This window comes from Balaenoptera musculus, chromosome X (genome assembly GCF_009873245.2).
Source record: "Balaenoptera musculus isolate JJ_BM4_2016_0621 chromosome X, mBalMus1.pri.v3, whole genome shotgun sequence".
Classification (NCBI taxonomy): domain Eukaryota; kingdom Metazoa; phylum Chordata; class Mammalia; order Artiodactyla; family Balaenopteridae; genus Balaenoptera; species Balaenoptera musculus.
In genome coordinates, this window is record NC_045806.1 from 57082108 (window position 1) to 57102156 (window position 20049).

Here is a 20049-nt window from a genome sequence, read left to right on the forward strand (position 1 = left end):
ACAGATAATTAAAGCACAAAGAAGAATTGCCACAAAGAATGGCAGTATATGATAAAAAGATGTGGGTGTCTGTCTTTATAATATTTTTACCTGGGAAGTCAACAAGTAATCTGCGTTTGATTTCACTGTGATAAATTTTAGAATATACTAGTGAAGCAGCCACATTAGTGCCCATTTGCAGTAAATAGCAAACACATCACCTAGCAATAGCAGCAGCTACTGCCATATATTGAGCAGTTTCTATTTCCCAAGCATGTTACTAAACACTACAATATATGCATCATCGTATTTAATCTCTAGAATAATTCTAAAAAGTAGGTATCACAATGTTGATAATTATTTTTGCCTCTTTTTAAATACATTAAAATATAATCCTTTTCAAGGCATTTGACAATACTTCACTAAGTTATTTTTATATCCCCAAAAGATGTGGAAAAATAATCTGGCAGAAAGATTAAAATAATATATAATAACTAGGGCTAGAATTCAAGTCCTTCCTGTTTTCCCCAATCTCATTCTAGTGACAAGAATACAAAAAGAGTCAAAAACATAGTGGTGCTCTATAAATGTGTTATTATCTAAATATGACTGTGGGTCAAATAATGTTCCTAATAATACAGACACTAAACAGAGAGTAAAAATCTGATATAGTTAGCTTATGATATAAATATCAGCCATGCTCTATCACTGTCATATTTTCCTTCTGTAAGGTTTTCTAAAAAAGATGATGACAGATAAGAGGTCAACAATCCATGGCATATACGATAATAACCTACATTTATGCCACTTCAAGCCTCAGCCTACTCTTATAAGCAGTTGCTAGAGAGCATTCATGTTTATGTTCATTCTGGCATAAACTACAGGCTCACCTCCATAGTCTTAAGCTTCCAGAAGCCATCCATGGCACCACAGCATCCTTTTTTTCTTTTTTTGTCCTTCCCATTCCTGTCTCCTTGGCATACTAATCTTTTGATAGGTTGATGCCATAACCTTTGTGAGTGCTCCTCCCCAAAATACTGCCAAATCCTGGAATAGAACTCACTCATTCACTTTATAAAAAGGTTGTTCATTTAAAGGAAACTTGTAAACCTATGCTAAACTAGGTAGCTCCTTTGGTATATTTTTAATAATTCAATTGATAAATGTGATTTATAATAAACATTTCAGGTATATTCCACTTGTATGAAGCATTCTAAATTGAGACAAGTATATCTCTTATAACTGCATAAGCCTGCTCTGTCAGGCATAGTTCTTTACAGAGTTTGATCAATCTTTGGGCTCTAAAAAGTCTTTTACATAAACAAGTTATTTGCATAAGTATTTTATTAGAGAGATATATGCCTATGAGTACTATAATCTTAATGACCATATTTCTATTTATTTCATTAATGGTAAATATAATTTTCACAATAGTTAGACTAATCAAGAGAATATCTCCAAATAACTAGAACTAACCCCATACTCAGAGAAGGGAAACATTTAGGAATTGATTTGCTATATTTTACCCATAATCCCCTGATATTCAAAGCACTTGGGACTTCCCTGGTGGCGCAGTGGTTAAGAATCCACCTGCCAATGCAGGGGACACAGGTTCGAGCCCTGGTCTGGGAAGATCCAACATGCCGCAGAGCAACTAAGCCCATGCACCACAACTACTGAGCCTGTGCTCTAGAGCCCGTGAGCCACAACTACTGAAGCCCGCACGCCTAGAGCCCGTGCTCTGCAACAAGAGAAGCCACCGCAATGAGAAGCCCGCGCACTGCAAAGAAGAGTAGCCCCCACTCGCCGCAACTAGAGAAAGTCCATGCGCAGCAACGAAGACCCAACACAGCCAAAAATTAATTAATTAATTAATTTAAAAGGAAAAGAAAATTCAAAGCACTTTATGTGACATCTCCAGAAAAATAGGTTTTTCACAGAAATTCACTAGCAATTACTGAGTATCTACTATTATGTCAGAACCTGTACTGGGCATAGGTATTCAGTGAAACACAGGATTCTTGCATATAGTTGCTATATTTTTGCACTATTCCATGATATTTCCAGATTCAACACAACAGTACAAATCTTAGTGTAGTTCTAAGCATACAGTAAGTGCTTAATATATACGTACTTGACTGATATTAAAATACCAAGATTCTCTTAAGACTAATAATTTTAGGTGATCCTACTATTTACCCACCTGCCCTTATACTCTGGGGTTAGCAGACAGCAATACATACCAAAGCAAAAAATAAGGATTTCCATATTCTTGATGAAGATACAAAGGAGGAATGGAGGGAGAACATGCTTTTATGTTATTAAGAATAGAATACATTTTTCTATCAACTGGCAACATATAAGAATAATAAACAATACATGTTAAAGGAGTAAATAAATTTAGCATGTTGACTTTTGAAATCAGAAAATGTTTAAACTCCCAAAGTACCCTATAGTAAGTATTGACTGAACTCTATGATAATAATCGTTAATTTATATTTATTATTTTTTTATATTACCTGAGCCAGAAAGAACTTTGTTCATATTTATTCAGCTTGTAGGTTTGTACTCCAAAGCTATGACAGAGAACATGAAGATATCTGGTCTACAATGTTAAAAGAAAAAAAACAAGATATGTCAGATTCATGATTCTCTTAACATTAAAAAAACTATAGCATTTCAGAGTCTTTAAGACATACTTAGTGTTCTGTACATCAAAATAACCCACTCATCCTTATCAAAACCTCTCAATTTATATAAAGAGGAGCTAAAAAATATTCAGGGTGTGGCATTAGTTACCTATGGAAAGGCAATACAATACATTACTAATAGAACTTGAAAGATCCTTTGTAACAGGAAATGGGAAAACTAATCATTGCCCAGCAAAAGAGCAGGCTAAAATGCCTCTGTAAGTTGCCAGATTCAGTAAAAGACATTAGAAAAGAGTATATTCAAAGAAAACAAAATCACCACTGAGGGGGGCAAAAATTGAATGAATACCTTTCAAAATTAAGACAAATTTAAAAAACGTGAAATGTGTCCAAAGCACTATCTAGTCATAAGACTTATTTAGAAATAGTTGATTTAATGGATCTCTTGATAACAACAAAAATTTTCTTTACATAAATTACCACTGAGATAGAAGTAGGAACAAGTATGTGAATGATGCCATAGGAAAATACTCTTACAGCTTAATCAGCATCTCAGTCGCTGTGTTAATGTCATATCGTACAGAATTTTCATTCATCAAAATACTGGGAAATGGCATAAAAGAAAAAAAACTTAATTCTAATAATTTACCCAAATATCCCCTCACTATTTATAGAAACCATCTAGCCAGAATCTGATTCTATCCATATAAAGGAGTCCTTTGTAAGTTTAACCTGAGTAAGACTACAGAAGCAGATCCTCAATTAAGAATCCAAGATCTGAGGGAAGTTATTCATAAGTAATGTGTAAAGAGCTGTCTTGCTTCAAAAAAGTTTCCCTTTGAATTACAGTACAGTACATTCAGAAAGTAGAAGTTCAATATGCATGCCTGAGCACATCAGACCTACTGTATATTTGAATCTAAAATAAAGAACAGTCTTGGTAATGTGGGTCTGGCAAGAATCCAGAAGTATTTAAATGCATTCTCGACATTTCAGCAGAAAAAGCTTAACTCATTACATGCCCCAGATCCCATAGGTTCACACAGGGCTACACCAGTTATGTAGCTATACTGGAATAATGCAGCTTATACCCACTTGCTGCAGAGAGGCTTGCAACTAACTTACACAGAGAAAAATGGAAAGTAAAACTTTTGATGAACATTTAAATGTACTGAGTCTTTATTCAATTTCCTCAGTGTTTTTTTTTTTATCTTCCCTCGCAATCCCTTCAAGTGTACTTACATTAAATACTACTTCCTAGGGGAGAAAAGAATATAAAACAATAAACTTATGAGACCAAAGCTACAAAATACTAAGATATCCTTCAAGAGACCTGCAGCATATTTTCAATGTAATGACCAAAAAAAAATCTTTTAACTACCAGTACTGCTCCATTCACTCATTCATTTATACATTCAATGATAAATATTTACTAAGCATGTCTTATCTATTAGGCACTATTTTAGGCCTTAGAGACATATCAGTGAACAAAGCAGACAAAAATCTCTGTCCTCATGAAACATTTCTAATGGGGTATTTAGTACTAAGATTTATACAAACATCTCTTTAGAAAATACGTTCCTGGCCTTCCATGGAGTGGTAACATCTCATTTTGCAAGTAATACACAGTGACAAAAAAACACAAAGAAGGTAGATCTGTAAGTCTGTTGTATACTGGTCATATAGAAACGGATTTATGGGACCAGAACTCATGGAATCTCTAGAAACTCCAGCCACTGCTTCATCTACTGGCCCAGAAATAGAAGATCCAACCGAATACCTAATTTACAATGCCACGATGAGACTATATAGATGATTTTTAAAACTCAGTTAGATACTGCAGCTAAAAATGAGTTTGATCACTAACTTTTGAGTTCAGTATGAGGCTTTTTTAAAAAATATTTATTTATTTATTTGGCTGTGCTGGGTCTTAGCTGCAGCACGCGGGATCTTCATTGAGGTGTGCAGGACCTTTAGTTACGGCATGTGGGATCTTTTAGTTGCGGCATGTGGGCTCTTAGTCGTGGCATGAGGGATCTATTGATAGTTCCCTGACCAGGGATCGAACCCATGCCCGCTGCATTGGGAGCACGGAATCTTAACCACTGGACCACCAGGGAAGTCCCCTTTTTATTTTTAATTAACTAGATAATTTCATTTTCTGTGAATTACTTTATAAATTAGGTTCTTAAAATTCAGAAAAAGCAAACCTATTATTTTTTTTTAAAGTAGGTGTTTTGTTTTTTGTTTTTTTAAATTTATTTTTTTATTTTTATGACTGTGTTGGGTCTTCGTTTCTGTGCGAGGGCTTTCTCTAGTTGTGGCAAGCGGGGGCCACTCTTCATCGCGGTGCACGGGCCTCTCACTATCGCGGCCTCTCTTGTTGCGGAGCGCAGGCTCCAGACGCGCAGGCTCAGTAGTTGTGGCTCACGGGCCTAGTTGCTCCGCGGCATGTGGGATCTTCCCAGACCAGGGCTCGAACCTGTGTCCCCTGCATTGGCAGGCGGACTCCCAACCACTGCGCCACCAGGGAAGCCCAAACCTATTATTTTTTTATTTCCAAGTTCCAAGCTATTTTTCTTTGAGATTTTGTTGTCTTTTAAAGGTTTATAGATCATGTATTTTTACATTTTGTTCAATTATAATTGTGTAACAATAATTGAATGATAATTGCCTGCCTTTCTTCCTTAATGGCTTTAAGACATTTACCTTCCAATCCTTCCCTTACTCAGCTTTCTCTAATCCTCAGATGTCTCAGTAATAATAAACAATAGGTCATTAGTTATTTCTCCTGGTGCTCTAAGATACAATTTTCCAAACACTTTATTTCTCTGCCTCTAAACAATACAGCATTACCTTCTGCCATCATGTCAACACCTTAAGTAATTCCTAATCTAGTTTTGGGATACAGGAAGGATGTCTCAGAAAAAAGAGAGTTGGCTTATTTAATTCATTAATTCTTTTTAAGTGAATAACACTACAGTTAGCTCCTCTCCAACCTTTATCTGATCATTTCCTCTCATTATAAGATTTCTTGCCCTGGATTTTCAGGTCTTGTCTAAACCTTAAGCCCATCAAAAGCACACTAAATAATTTCATTGACCTTTAGAATGAAAATCATGAGTTTTCTAACAGTATAGTTTTATCAATCACCTTCTAAACAAAATACAAACTCTTAACTCTGAACTTCAAGGTCCTTTACTGGTAGCCCCATCCTGACGAAGATATAGTTAATAATTACTTTTCTGTTACATATCCTTGATCCTCTAATTCAGTCCTTTCCCCTCTCTTTACATTTGCTTTTCCCTTTATCAGCTCTAACTCTGTGCAAGATACCAAAAGTTTTCTTTCCTTAAACACCAGCTATGAGTCTCCTTTCATATCTTTCAATATGCAATTCAATGTCCATTTACTCTACAAAGCATATTAAAGAAAGGTGTCTGTCCTCTAGTAATTTATAATGTGAAATAGATAGCAACAGAGCTAGAGACAAAAGAAAGAGATGGTAAAAACATGCAAATGCAAACAATCCAAGAAACTTTACAGATGAAATTATTAGAATTAATAAAAGAGTTCAGAGAAGTTGCTGGATATTAAATAAACATTTAAAAGCAACTGCATTCTTATACACCAATGACAAACAAATAAAAATGTAAACTCTAAGATATCACTTATGACAGCAAGTTGACTGAAATATCTTTATACAGAAAATTACAAAACTATGTTGAAATACATTAAAGAAGACTATATAAATTAGGACATATCACATTCATTGATAAGAAGATTCAGCATTATAAAGACAGTGATGCTCTCCAAATTAATTATAAATCAAATGCCATTTCAATAGTTTTTCACCAAACCTGACAAGCTGACTCTATAAGGAATATGGAAGAGTAAAAGGCCCAGAACAGCTAAAACAACATTGAAGAAGAATAAAATAAAAGGACTTATGCTATCAAGACTACACTGAGTTAAATAGTGCCCTCCTCCCAAAATTCATGTCCATCTGGAACCAGTGAACGTTACCTTATTTGGAAATAGGGTCTTTGCAGTGTAATCAAGGTGAGGTAATACTGGATTAGGGTGCATCCTAAATCCATCATGACTGTCCTTATAAAAACAGAACTCAAAAATAATATAGATAAAATGTAATTCTAAAAATGTTCATCTAACCCACAGGAAGGTGGGAAAAAGTAAACAGGAAACAAAAAGCAGAGAAAACAAACAAAAAAGCCAGCATCACATTCCTGTTAAAGATGTCAGATTGAGCATGCACAACTACCTCTGCTCTCTCCTAACACCCCAGTAAAATGATAGTAAAAGAAGAAAAGTTTTTAATTGTGGTAAAAAGCATGTAACGAAATGTACCATCTTAACCATTTAAAGTGTACAATTTAGTAGTGTTAACTATGTTCATATTGTTGTGCAACAGATCTCCAGAACTTTTTCATCTTGCAAAACTGAAACTCTTTACCCACGGAACAATAACCCTTCATTTGCCCCTCCCTAAACCCCTGGCAATCACCATTCTACTTTCTGTTTCTGTGAGTTTGACTACTTTAAATACCTCGTATAAAGGAAATCATAAAATATTTGGCTTTTTGTGACTGACTTATTTCATTTAGTATAGCATTCTCAAGGCTCACCCATGTTGTAGCAGTTGACAGGATTTCTTTCAAGACTGAATAATATTTCACTGTATGTGTATACTACCTTTCTTCTTTAATCCATTCATTTGTCAATGGACATTTGTGTTGCTTCCACCTCTCAACTACCGTGAATAATGCTGTAATGAACATGGGTGTGCAAATATTTCTTCAAGAACCTGCTTTCATTTCTTTTGGACATATACCCAGAATGGGATTGCTGTATTATACACTAATTCTATTTTTTAATTTTCTGAGGAACTGTCATACTGTTCTCCATAATGTCTGCATCATTTTACATTCTCAGCAAGTGTATGAGGGTTCCAGTTTCTCCACATCCTCATCAACACCTGTTATTTTGTTGTTTTGGCCATCCTAATGAGTGTGAAGCAATATCTCATTGTGGGGACTTCCCTGGTGGTCTACTGTGTAAGACTCCACACTCCCAATGCAGGGGGCCCAGGTTCAATCCCTGGTAGGGGAACTAGATCCCGCATGCATGCCACAACTAAGACGTCCGTGTGCCGCAACTAAGACCCAGCGCTGCCAAAATAAATAAATAGATAAAGGCTGCCTGCAACTTAGAGTAAAGGAGACAAAGAACACAGTCTTAAAAAAATAGTTTAGAAAAGTCACTAAACAAACAAATAAGTACAAACCACAGCAAGAACAACAAACTGTGAGTAGTGGGGAAAATCTAACTTCCAAAGTTACTACATTATAATATTGAAAATGTCCACTTTTTAACAACAAAAAAATAAGACATACAAAGAAGCAAAAAATTATGGCCCTTTCACAAGAAGAAAAGAAGGAAGGGAGGGAGGGAGAGAGGGAGGGAGGGAGGGAGGAAGAAAGGGAGAGAGGGAGGGAGGGAGGGAGGGAGGGAGGAAGGAAGGAAGGAAGGAAGGAAGGAAGGAAGGAAGGAAGGAAGGAAGGAAGGAAGGAAAGGAAAGGAAAGGAAAGGAAGGAAGGAAGGAAGGAAGGAAGGAAGGAAAACTGTCCCTAAGAAAGCACAGATACTGGACATAAAAGACAAAGGCTTCTTTTTTTTTTTTTCACGCTGCATGGCTTGCGGGATCTTAGTTCCCCAACCAGGGATGGAACCCAGGTCCCAGCAGGGAAAGCACCAAGTCTTAACCACTGGATCACCAGGGAATTCCAAAGATAAAGACTTTAAATCAACTGTCTTAAATATGCTCAATGAGCTAAAGCAATTCATGGAAAAAGAACTAAAGGAAACAAGGATAAAAATGTCTTACCAAATAGAGGATATCAATAAAGAGATAGAAATTACATATATAAGAAAAGAAATTCTGGAGCTGGAAAGTACAATAATTGAAATTAAGAATTCACCACAGGGTTTCAAAAAAAGATTAGATCAGAAAGAAGAATCAACAAACTTGAAAGTAGATCAATAGAAATTATTCAGTTTGAGGAGCAGAAAGAAAAAAGAATGAAGAACAATAAAGAGAGCCTGAGACCCATGAGACAACAACAATGTATGTAAAATCAGAGTCCCTGAAGGAGAGAAGACAGAGAAAAAAGCAGAAAGAATACTCAAAGAAATATTGGCCCAAGACTTCCACATTTGATAAAGATACAAATCTGCAAGTCCAAGAAGCTCAACAAACTTTAAATAGAATAAACACAAAGATATCCAGGACTTCCCTGGTGGCTCAGTGGTTAAGAATCTGCCTGCCAATGCAGGGGACACGGGTTTGAGCCCTGGTCTGGGAAGATCCCACATGCCGCGGAGCAACTAAGCCCATGCGCCACAACTACTGAGCCTGTGCTCTAGAGCCTGCAAGCCACAACTACTGAGCCCACGTGCCACAACTACTGAAGCCCTTGCGCCTAGAGCCCGTGTTCTACAACAAGAGAAGCCACCATAATGAGAAGCCCACGCACCGCAATGAAGAGTAGCCCCCGCTCGCTGCAACTAGAGAAAGCCCGCACACAGCAACGAAGACCCAACGCAGCCAAAAATAAATAAATAAATTTATTAAAAACAAACAAAAAAAAGATATCCACACTGAGACACATTATAACCAAACCATCAGAAGACAAAGAATCTTGAAGGCAACAAGCAAGATGCAGTTAGTCATGTACAAGGGATCCTCAAACTTCAGCTGATTTCCCATACAAGTCAGAATGCAGTAAAATGACATATTTAAAGTGATGAAAAAACAACTTTCAACCAAAAGTTCTCTATGTGGCAAAACTATCCTTTCAGAAATGAAGGAGAAATTAAGACATTCTCATATACACAAAAGTTGAGAGAGTTTGTCTCTAGTAGACCTGTTCTACAATGCTAAATAGAATTTTTCAGGCTGAAATAAAAGCATGCTAGATAGTAATGCAAAGAAATAAAAATAAGGGTAAAGGTAAGTAGGTAAATATAAAAGTCAGAATTATTGTATATTTGGTTCATAACTCCTCATTTTTTTCTATATGATTTAAAGGAAAAATACATTTAAAAATAAGTATAAGTCTATGCTAATGGGCACATAATATATAAATATGTAATTTGTAAATGGAGATGTATAGCAGCAGACTTTTTGTATAATATTGAAGCTAATAGGTATTGATTCAAACTGGATTCTTATGAGTTTACGACGTTAATTATATTTTTCAGAATAACCAGTAAGAAAGTAACTGAAACATATGGTGAAAACGGTATGAGAAGGAAATCAAAATGGAATACTAGATAAAAGCAATTAAACAAAAAAGAAGGTAGTAGTGGAGGGAATGAGGAACAAAAAGATATGACACATATATAGGTATATAGAAAACAAACAGGAAAATGGCAGAAGTCCTTTCTTACAGTAATTACATGTAATTTAACTCCCCAATTAAAAGGCAGAGATTGGCAGATTGGCTAAATTTTTTTTAAACACACCATGATCAAACTATATGCTGGTTACAAAATCTCAGTTTACATCCAAAGACAAAAATAGACTGAAAATGAAAACATGAAAAAAAGATATTCTAAGCAAATAGGAACCAAAAGAGAGCTGAGTGCCTATGCTAATATCAGACAAAATAGACTTTAAGTCAAAAATTGTTACAAAAGACAAAGAACATTACATATTGATAAAAGGGTAAATTTATCAAGAAAATATAACAATTATAAACATATATACACCTAACAACAGACCCCTAAAATATATGCAGCTAAAACTGACACAAGTGAAAGGACAAACAGTTCTACAATTACAGTTGGAGATATCAACACCTCACTTTCAATCATGTACAAAGCCAGACAAAAGATCAAAAAGAAAATAGAAGACTTGAACAATACTATAAACCACCTAGATTTAATAAACATATACAGAACACTCAACCCCAAACCAGCACAATACTCATTCTCCTCAGGTACGCATGGAACATTCTCCAGGATAGATCATATGTTGTGCCACAAGTCTCAATAAATTTTACAACACTGAAATCATACAAAGCATCTTTTCCTACCACAATGGAATAAAACTTGAAAACTGGAAAATTCAAAAATATGTGGAAATTAAACAACAAACTCTTAAACAAGCAATGGGTCAAAGAAGAAATCACAAGAGAAATTAGAAAATATGTAGAGATGAATGGAAATAAAAACACAACATACTAAAACTTATGGGATTCAGCAGAGGCAATGCTCAGAATGAAATTTATAGCTATATACACCTACATTAAAAAAAAAATCTTACAAAACTATAATTCAAAAAAGATACATAAACCCCTATGTTCACAGCAACACTATTCACAATAGCCAAGAGATGGAAGCAACCTAAATGTCCATCAAAAGATGAATGGATAAAGAAGATGTGGTATATATATAAAGGAATATTACTCAGCCATAAAAAAGAATGAAATAATGCCATTTGCAAAAACATGGATGGACCTAGAGATTATCATACTAAGTGAAGTCAGAAAGAGAAAGACAAACACCATATGTTATCACTTATATGCAGAATCTAAAATACGACACAAGTGAACTTATCTATGAAACAGAAACAGACTCACAGACATAGAGAACAGACTTGTGGTTGCCAAGGGGGAGGGGGCTGGGGGAGGGGTGGATTGGGAATTTGGAATTAGGAGATGCAAACTAGTATATATAGAATGGATAAACAACAGTCCTACTGTATAGCACAGGGAACTATATTCAGTATCCTGTGATAAACCATAATGGAAAAGAATACGAAAAAGAATTATGTATAACTGAGTCACTTTGCTGTACAGCAGAAATTAACACAACATTGTAAATCAACTATACTTCAATAAAATAAATTTTAAAAATAAAGATCTCAAATCAACACGTAGGAAAAGAAGAGCAAACTAAACCAAAAGCTAGCAGAAGGAAGAAAATTAAAAAATTAGAGATAAATAAAATAGAGAAAAGAAAATCAATAGAATTAATCAAACCAAAAGTTTGTTATTTGAAAGATCAGTAAAATTGACAAACCTTTAGCTAGACTAACAAAAAAAGAAGTTTCTAAAAAGAATTACTAAAATCATAAATGAAAGTGGGAATATTTCTATGGACCTTACAGAAATAAAAAGGATTATAAGGAATTACCATGAACATAGTATGCCAAGAAGTAAGATAACCTAGTTGGACAACTCCTAGAAACACATAAACTACCAAAACTGACTCAAGAAGAAATAGAAAATCTGAATAGATTTATGACAAGAGATGGATCAGGAATCAAAAAACTCCTCTGAAAAAAGTCCAGGACCAAATGGATTCCCTGGTGAATTTTATCAATCAATTAAAGAAGATTTAACACCAATCTTTCTAAAACTCTTCCAAAAAATAGAATGTGAGGGAACCCTTCCTAACTCATGCCATGAAGCCAACATTGCCCTGATCCCAAAGCCAGATAAAGATATCACAAAATAAGAAAACTACAATGTCCTTTATGAATATAGATGCAAAATCTTCAACAAAATACAGTAAGTCCCCTACATACGAATGAGCTCCATTCCGACAGCGTATTCATAAGTCTAATTTGTTCATAAGTCCAACAAAGTTAGCCAACTAACACAATCGGATATATAGTACTCTACTGTAATAGGTTTATAATACTTTTTAACACAAATAATGCATAAAAAACAAACACACACACACACAAATTTTTAATCTTACAGTTCAGCACCTTGAAAAGTAGAGTAGTACAACAGCTGGCATACAGGGGTTGGCATTGAGTGAACAGGAGAGGAGGTGGGAGATGGTAGAGCTGAAGGATCATCAGCAATAGGTGACGGAGGGCAAGCTGCAATCTCACTCATGTCTGACGTTGGTGGCACAGGTTCTGGTTCCTTGCTGGATTCAATTCTATCTACTCTCTTGAAAAAACGGTCCAGTGATGTCTGGGTAGTAGCTCCTTTTTTCTCATCATAGGTGACACCATAGCACTGGATTGCATTCTGAACAGCTGCTGCAACCTTCGAGTACTGTTCTACGTTTGGTCCTATGCCTCAAAAACTAACAGTGCCTCCTCAAATAAAGAAAATCCGCTGCCATCTCCTGCATCGTGAATCTCTTCAGTTCTTCAGTTACTTCTTCCTCTTGTCTCTCTTCGTCCTTTCTCTGGGCCTCCAATTCCATCAGGTCTTCATTAGTAAGCTCCTCGTGTTGCACAGCAAGGAGTTCAGTGAAGTCGTCCTCTTTCATATCTAGCTCCAGCTTCTCGCTGAGGGTCACTAAGTTGCTGAAGACCTCTTTGGACTCCTCATCCACATTCTCAAATCCACAAAAATCATGAACAAACTGCGGCCAAAGGTTCTTCCAAACCCCATTCATGGTGACAGCCACAACCTCACACAAAGCAAAGTCAATGTTTTTTATGGCCTTGTAGATATTATCATCCTTCCAAAATTGCTGCAAGGTTGTTCCTGATTCGTCACTAACCTTTACTGTCTGATGAAAAGTGTGACGTAAATAACATTTGTTGAAAGTCGCTATAAATCCCTGGTCCATAGGCTGGATGAGCAATGTATTCAGTAGTATTTGGTGGCAGAATCACTACTCTGACGTTGGGATGAAAGTCGTCCATGAATGGGGGGCGGCCTGGAGCACTGTCGAGCAGCAAAAGAATGTTGAATGGGATGTCCTTCTCCAAGCAATATTTCTCTCTCTCTGGGATAAAGTGGTGGAAAAACCAGTCCTGGAAAATGGCCTGTGTAATCCAGGCTTTGGGGTTACTCTTCCACACAACAGGAAGAGAGCCCTTGGCTATGTTTTTAAGGGCTCTTCGGTTCTCTGAATGATAAACTAAGGGAGGCTTCAGCTTCAGATTGCCAGAAGCATTGCCAACAAACAACAGAGTTAGCCTATTTTGCTGCTTTATAGCTGGGCATCAACTTTTCTTTCTTACTGATGTAACTTTGGTCTGGCATCCTCTTCCAGTACAGTCCTATCTCATCCACATTAAAAACCTGCTCAGGTAAATACGTGCCTTCATCAATAATTTCTCAAAGCGTTTCAGGAACTTCCCAGGCAGCTACCATATCTGCACTCGCTGCCTCACCACTTACTTTTACATTGTGAAGGTTGGCTCTAACCTTGAACCGATGAAACCACCCATGGCTGGCATTAAAAGATGCTCCCTCTGATTCTTCGCCATGTTTCTTTCTCAAGTCTTTTAGGTTTCTCTTGAAGGCTTTTAGCTTTCTCTTGAATCAGCATTAAGCTGAACGGGACTCGACGCTGATGCTGATCCTGCATCCACACACTGAGAAGTTTCTCCATCTCCTCCATCACTTTTACACACTTCTTCGATATTATTGTCGACATCACTGGCACAGCGGACTTCACATGTTCCATGATCTTGTCCTTGTTCTTTAGAATTGTGCCGATGGTTAAATGACTCATGTTATAAGAACGAGTGACGTCTACCATCTTTTCGCCTCGCTCCACTCTCTCAATTATTTTCACTTTTGTTTCTATCACTATCGCTTGGCGCTTCTTAGCAGTACCAGCTACATCACCGCTGCTTTTACGCTTGCTTCCAGACATCCTGGGCTTGAAATAAAGTTACTGTACTACTGTACTGTATACAGTAATGTACAGTAAAGCACAAAAAAGCACAACCACTTGTAGAGGATGCATGCACGTGACAATGTACACCAGACACGTGAACTAAGTTACATGACTGGACATGCAAACACACGTTCGCATCTTTGAAAGTTCTAAACTTGAAGGTTCGTATGTAGGGGACTTACTGTACTAGCTAATAGAATCCTGGAATACACAAAAAGGATTAATTTATATATCATGTCCAAGTGGAATTTATCCCAGGATACAAAGGTGGTCCAACATAAGAAAATAAATCAATGTACCACACCACATTAATAGGATGAAAGAAAAAAAAAACACGTGCTAGCTCAACTGATGCGGAAAAATGCATTTAACAATAACCCAACACTCTTTCATGAAAAAAAAACTCTAAACAAACTAGAAATGAAAGAGAACGTCATCCATCTAATAAAGGGCATTTTTGAAAAACCCTCAGCTAACATAATACTCAATGATAAAAGACCGAAAACTTTCCCCTTAAGATGAAGAACAAGGATGCCTGCCTTCACCACTTCATTCAACATTGTACCGGAAGTTCTAACTGGAGGAATTAGACAAGGGAAACAAATAAAAGGCCTCCAGATTGGAAAGGAAGAAGTAAAATTATCTCTATTCACATATGACATGATCCCAAATGTAGAAAATCCTGAGGAATACACACAAGTTAAAGTGCACACACACACACATTCTTACTAGAACTGATAAGTGAATTTAAGCACAGTTGCAGGATATAAAATCAACACACAAAAATCAGTTATATTTCTATATGTTAGTAATGAACAACTTGAAAAGGAAAGTAAGAAAACAATTCCATTTACGACACCATCAAAAAGATTAAAATACTTAGGAATAAATTTAATCAAGAAGGTACGAGACTTGTACACTGAAAACTATAAAATATTGCTGAAAGAAACTAAAGAAAACATAAATAAATGTGAGGACATCCCATGTTTATGGAATGGGAAAATTAACATTGTTAAGATGGCAATACTCCCCAAAGTGATCTACAGATTCAATGGACTCCCTATCGAAATCCCAACAGCCTTTTTTTGCAAAAATAGAAAAGCCAATCCTCTAACTGAGATGGAATTGCGATGAACCCTGAATAGCCAAAATAATCTTGAAAAAGAAAAACAATTTGGAAGTCTCAAACATCTGTTTTTCAGATGTACAGTACAATAAAGCTACAGCAATTGAAACAATATGGTACTGTATATCACAGGGAACTCTACTCAGTATTCTGTAATAACCTATATGGGAAAAGAATCTGAAAAAGAATGGATATATGTATAGGTATAACTGAATCACTTTGCTGCACACCTAAAACTAACACTATATTGTAAATCAACTGTATTTCAATATAAAATAAAATTTTTTAAATAAATAATTTTAAAACACCAGTATGGTACTGGCATAATGAAAAGACATACAGACCAATGGAATAGAACTGAGAACACAGAAATAAACTCTGACATCTAAAGTCAATTGATTTTTGACAAAAGTGCCAAAACCAATTAAGAGAAAAAATGCTCTCTTCAACAAATGATAAACTGGATTTCTACATGAATTTGGACCCCTACCTAACACCATATACAAAAATTAAGTCAAAATGAGTCAAAGATTCTTATCATTTTAACTGCTAAAACTATAAAAAAAAACCTTAGAAGAAAATACATGGGTAAATTATCATAACCTTGGATTTGGCAGTGGAATCTTAGATCTGACACCCCAAAGCACAAGCAATGGAAGAAAAAGTGAATAAGTTGGATTTCATCAAAATTTAAAACTTCTGGGGCTTCCCTGGTGGCGCAGTGGTTAAGAATCTGCCTGCCAATGCAGGGGACACGGGTTTGAGCCCTGGTCTGGGAAGATCCCACATGCCACAGAGCAACTAAGCCCGTGCACCACAACTACTGAGCCTGCACTCTAGAGCCCGTGCTCCCCAACAAGAGAAGCCACCACAATGAGAAGCCTGCGCACCGCAACGAAGAGTAGCCCCCACTCTCCGCAACTAGAGAAAGCCCACGCACAGCAACGAAGACCCAATGCAGCCAAAAATAAATAAATTAAAAAAATAAATTTTATAAAAAGCATTAAAAAAATCTTAAAAAAAAATTTAAAACTTTTGTACATGAAAGGATACTATCAAGAGAATGAAAATACAACATAGAGTATACAGAAAATATCTGCAAATCATACGATATATCTGACACACGTGTAGTAGCCAAAATACTATAACTCAGTCAACAAAAGATAATCTAATTTAAAAATGGGCAAATGGTAATTCCCTGGCAGTCCAGTGGTCAGGACTCCACGCTTCCATTGCAGGGGGCACAGGTTCAATCCCTGGTCGGGGAACTAAGATCCCGCAAGCTATGCGGTGCAGTCAAAAATTTTTTTAATTAAAAAAATTTTTTTAATGCGCAGAAGACTTGAACGCACATTCCTCCAAAGAACAGAAAATGGCCATACAAATGGTGAACATTTGTACAAGCACATGAAAAGATGTTCAACGTTAAGTCATTCAACATTAAGTCATTAAGGAAATGCAAATCAAGATACCACTTCACACGCACTAGGATGGCTTTAATTTTAAAAGTCGGAAAATAAGAAGCATTGGTGAGGAAATGGAGAAACTGGAACCCTCATACATTGTTGATGATAATGTAAAGTGGTATATATAGCCAATGTGGAAAACAATTTGACACTTCATCAAAAAGTTGAACACAGAATTATCATATGACCCAGCAATTCCAGTCCTAGGTATATATCTAAAAAAATTGAAAACAGGTACTCAAATACTTGTACTCAAATGTTCATAACTGCAATATTCACAATAGTCAAAAGGTGGAAACAACTCAGATGTCCATCAACCAATGATGGATAAAGAAACTGTGGTATATCCATACAATGGAATATCATTCAGTCACAAATTAAATCCATAGATATAGAAAGCAGACTGGTGTTTCCAACAGTATGGGATTTTACTTTGGGGTGCTAAAAATGTTCTGTAACTAGATAGAAGTGATGGTAGAGTAACATTTTAAAGGTACTAAAAGAAGAGGGGTGTGGGACAGGTAATTTTGAAACATGAATTGTAGAATTATTTTTCTCTTTAAACTATGTGCATATATACACTGATAAAAAATTAAAATTATGCATAAAAAGTAGGCATAAAAAGTAAACCATATACATTTAAAAATAACAATGATAGCCTGAATTAAAAATAAACATTGATATTTGTTGGAAGCATTAATGTTCTAATGGCTACATAAAGAGCCTCACTGCAGCCAAGAACATGAACAAGTCTGACCAGGCTTTCCATATGCTATAGGTATTTAGTTAAAAAGTATATAACTCACTTAAAATTTAATGGAACATGCCATTACAAAGATTCCAGTAAGTCATATTTAAGGCTCAAATGATTCTGAGTTTGTAATGAAGTTGATACCCTTAAGTGAGTTAACACTCTCCCAGATACACGAAGCAGTGGGTGGAAAGGGTCAGAGAAAGCAATCATATCCCACTAGCCACAACAGGCAGAAAACTGAATTTTACTTTCAGAGGAGTAATTCATTTGTGTGCTATGAGATTAGAGTTTGCTATGGAAGGAGAGACATACACAATCTTACACATATGTTTCAAATATTTGGCTATAAAATGGTAAGTTTAAGTAGGCAAAAGAGAATAAAATCATGATAATAAAGTCCAGGCAGCTTAGACTTCACTTAAAAGCTTTGTGCCCCTACAGAACAGCAATGAAATCTAGCTGGATCTTGAATTAATTACTTCGAAGGGTTCCAGAGTCCCACTGGCCTTTTTCCTTGTGTAAATGAAACTTTCATAATGAATTAAAACTCTACACTGAAAATAAATTCTAGAGCAAGCTAAGAATAGAAATGAAAGATAAAAGCAAGTCGAACACACAAATCAACTAATAAAAATAAAATTCTGATTAAAGTTTCAAACTTTGAGGAGAAAAAGTTAAATAAGTAAACAACCTGTTAAGAGATTTTTGCCATTAAAAATGCACACATAGACACATACATTCTGGGATCTGGCCCAGGGCCTCTCTAAATCAAGAATAGGAATTTTTGTACTGAAGGGACACTTGTTAACTTGTTGTCATGCAATCATTTTACAGGATGAGGACACTGATTTTCAGAGCAGTGAAATATCTTACAACTGGCCACTCTAGTAAGTAGTCCCTTCTATAATATTCTACACAGATCATGAACCTTGTTTTGAGTAATTACAAGAGTCTCAAATATCAAAGAAACTGTCTCTATGTTCTACTTACCAAGGTAAGTAAGTATATGCAAACTTTTAAATAAATGCTTAAATTGCTAGAATTTCCTCTCACAAAACGAAGTTCAGTTAAACAACATATCACTATGTCCCAATTAATCCAGTTAATTGATTTTTCACTATGTACCTACAGAAGCTATACACCAAACCAATTATTTCCAACCATTTCATTATTTCGCATGATTCGCATGATTTCGCAACACTTCCATCAAGCTCCTAGAAGTGTTGTGTGGCATACATGTACTTTAAAATAGAAGCTAATTGAGTTTTACTTTAGAGTAGGTATTTTGGTTTTTGGTTTTTTAGAACTTCATAAAATCCTCTTCTAAGGAATACAGACATGTTGACATCAAGTCAGCCATGCCTCGTACCCAGTTTCTGTGTACACTTTCTCTTCTCTGTAACATAATCACTTGACTTACAGGGTTTCAGGAATTTACTTTTAAAGTTCTATAATTTTCCAGAGGGACAGAGACTCTGGGAACTGCGTGGTTTCCTTGATAAGATTCTAGCAGTATAAAAATGTATTGTTCATTCACCCAGGGGATGAGCACAGAGAGTCAGAGCCCAGTAACAGAGCATCTACATGGAGTAATGGCCAGGCATACGGTGTTGGACCAGGGTGAGGAGGATGTACACCCAGAATAAAGATTCAGAGCATGAACAGGGAGAGTAGGGCACCCTCACACTGGAGAGGGTGGCAGAGGGGATGGGAGACTGGTTACATACAGAGGGACTGATTAAATAAGCAAATACATTAAGGATAATAGAAGCCAGGTTCCTCATTACTGGAGAAGAGAATTAGAAATATGGAAAGGAAGAACACTAAGATGAATACTTTGGTGTTGGACTAGAATTGAAGGTATCATGGTTTTCAGTAGATTAGATAGATAGATAGATAGATACATGACACAGATAAATATGGGTGGAAATGTGTGTATATATTACATATGTATATGTTATATATAAATATATATGTATATAAACAAATGTTTAAGTGTATATATATGCTCAGTTCACTGAGAGGATCTGACAGCAGTGACACCCCAAAACAATAAGCACACCTAGTGCCCAGATTTTGGCTTCTGAATAACATTTTCCACCAAAAGGAACCAAGGCTCCTGAGAGAAAAAGAGCTAATTCCATGGCTTGAGCAGGAGAGTACAGGACGAGCCTGGAACATTTTAGGGAGCCAGAAAGGAAAGAAATGTTCACAAGCGATAGCAATATGTTAAAAAGACATAGAAGTCGGCTTAAAGGGGCTCCTAGCGGCCAAATCTGGGAAAATTTGAGTATCAAAATAAATAGAGTTACAGTTCTGAGCATGTAAGATATAATAAACACATGCCACCCTTTCTCTCCCACTGAATGAATGTTAACTATAAAACCT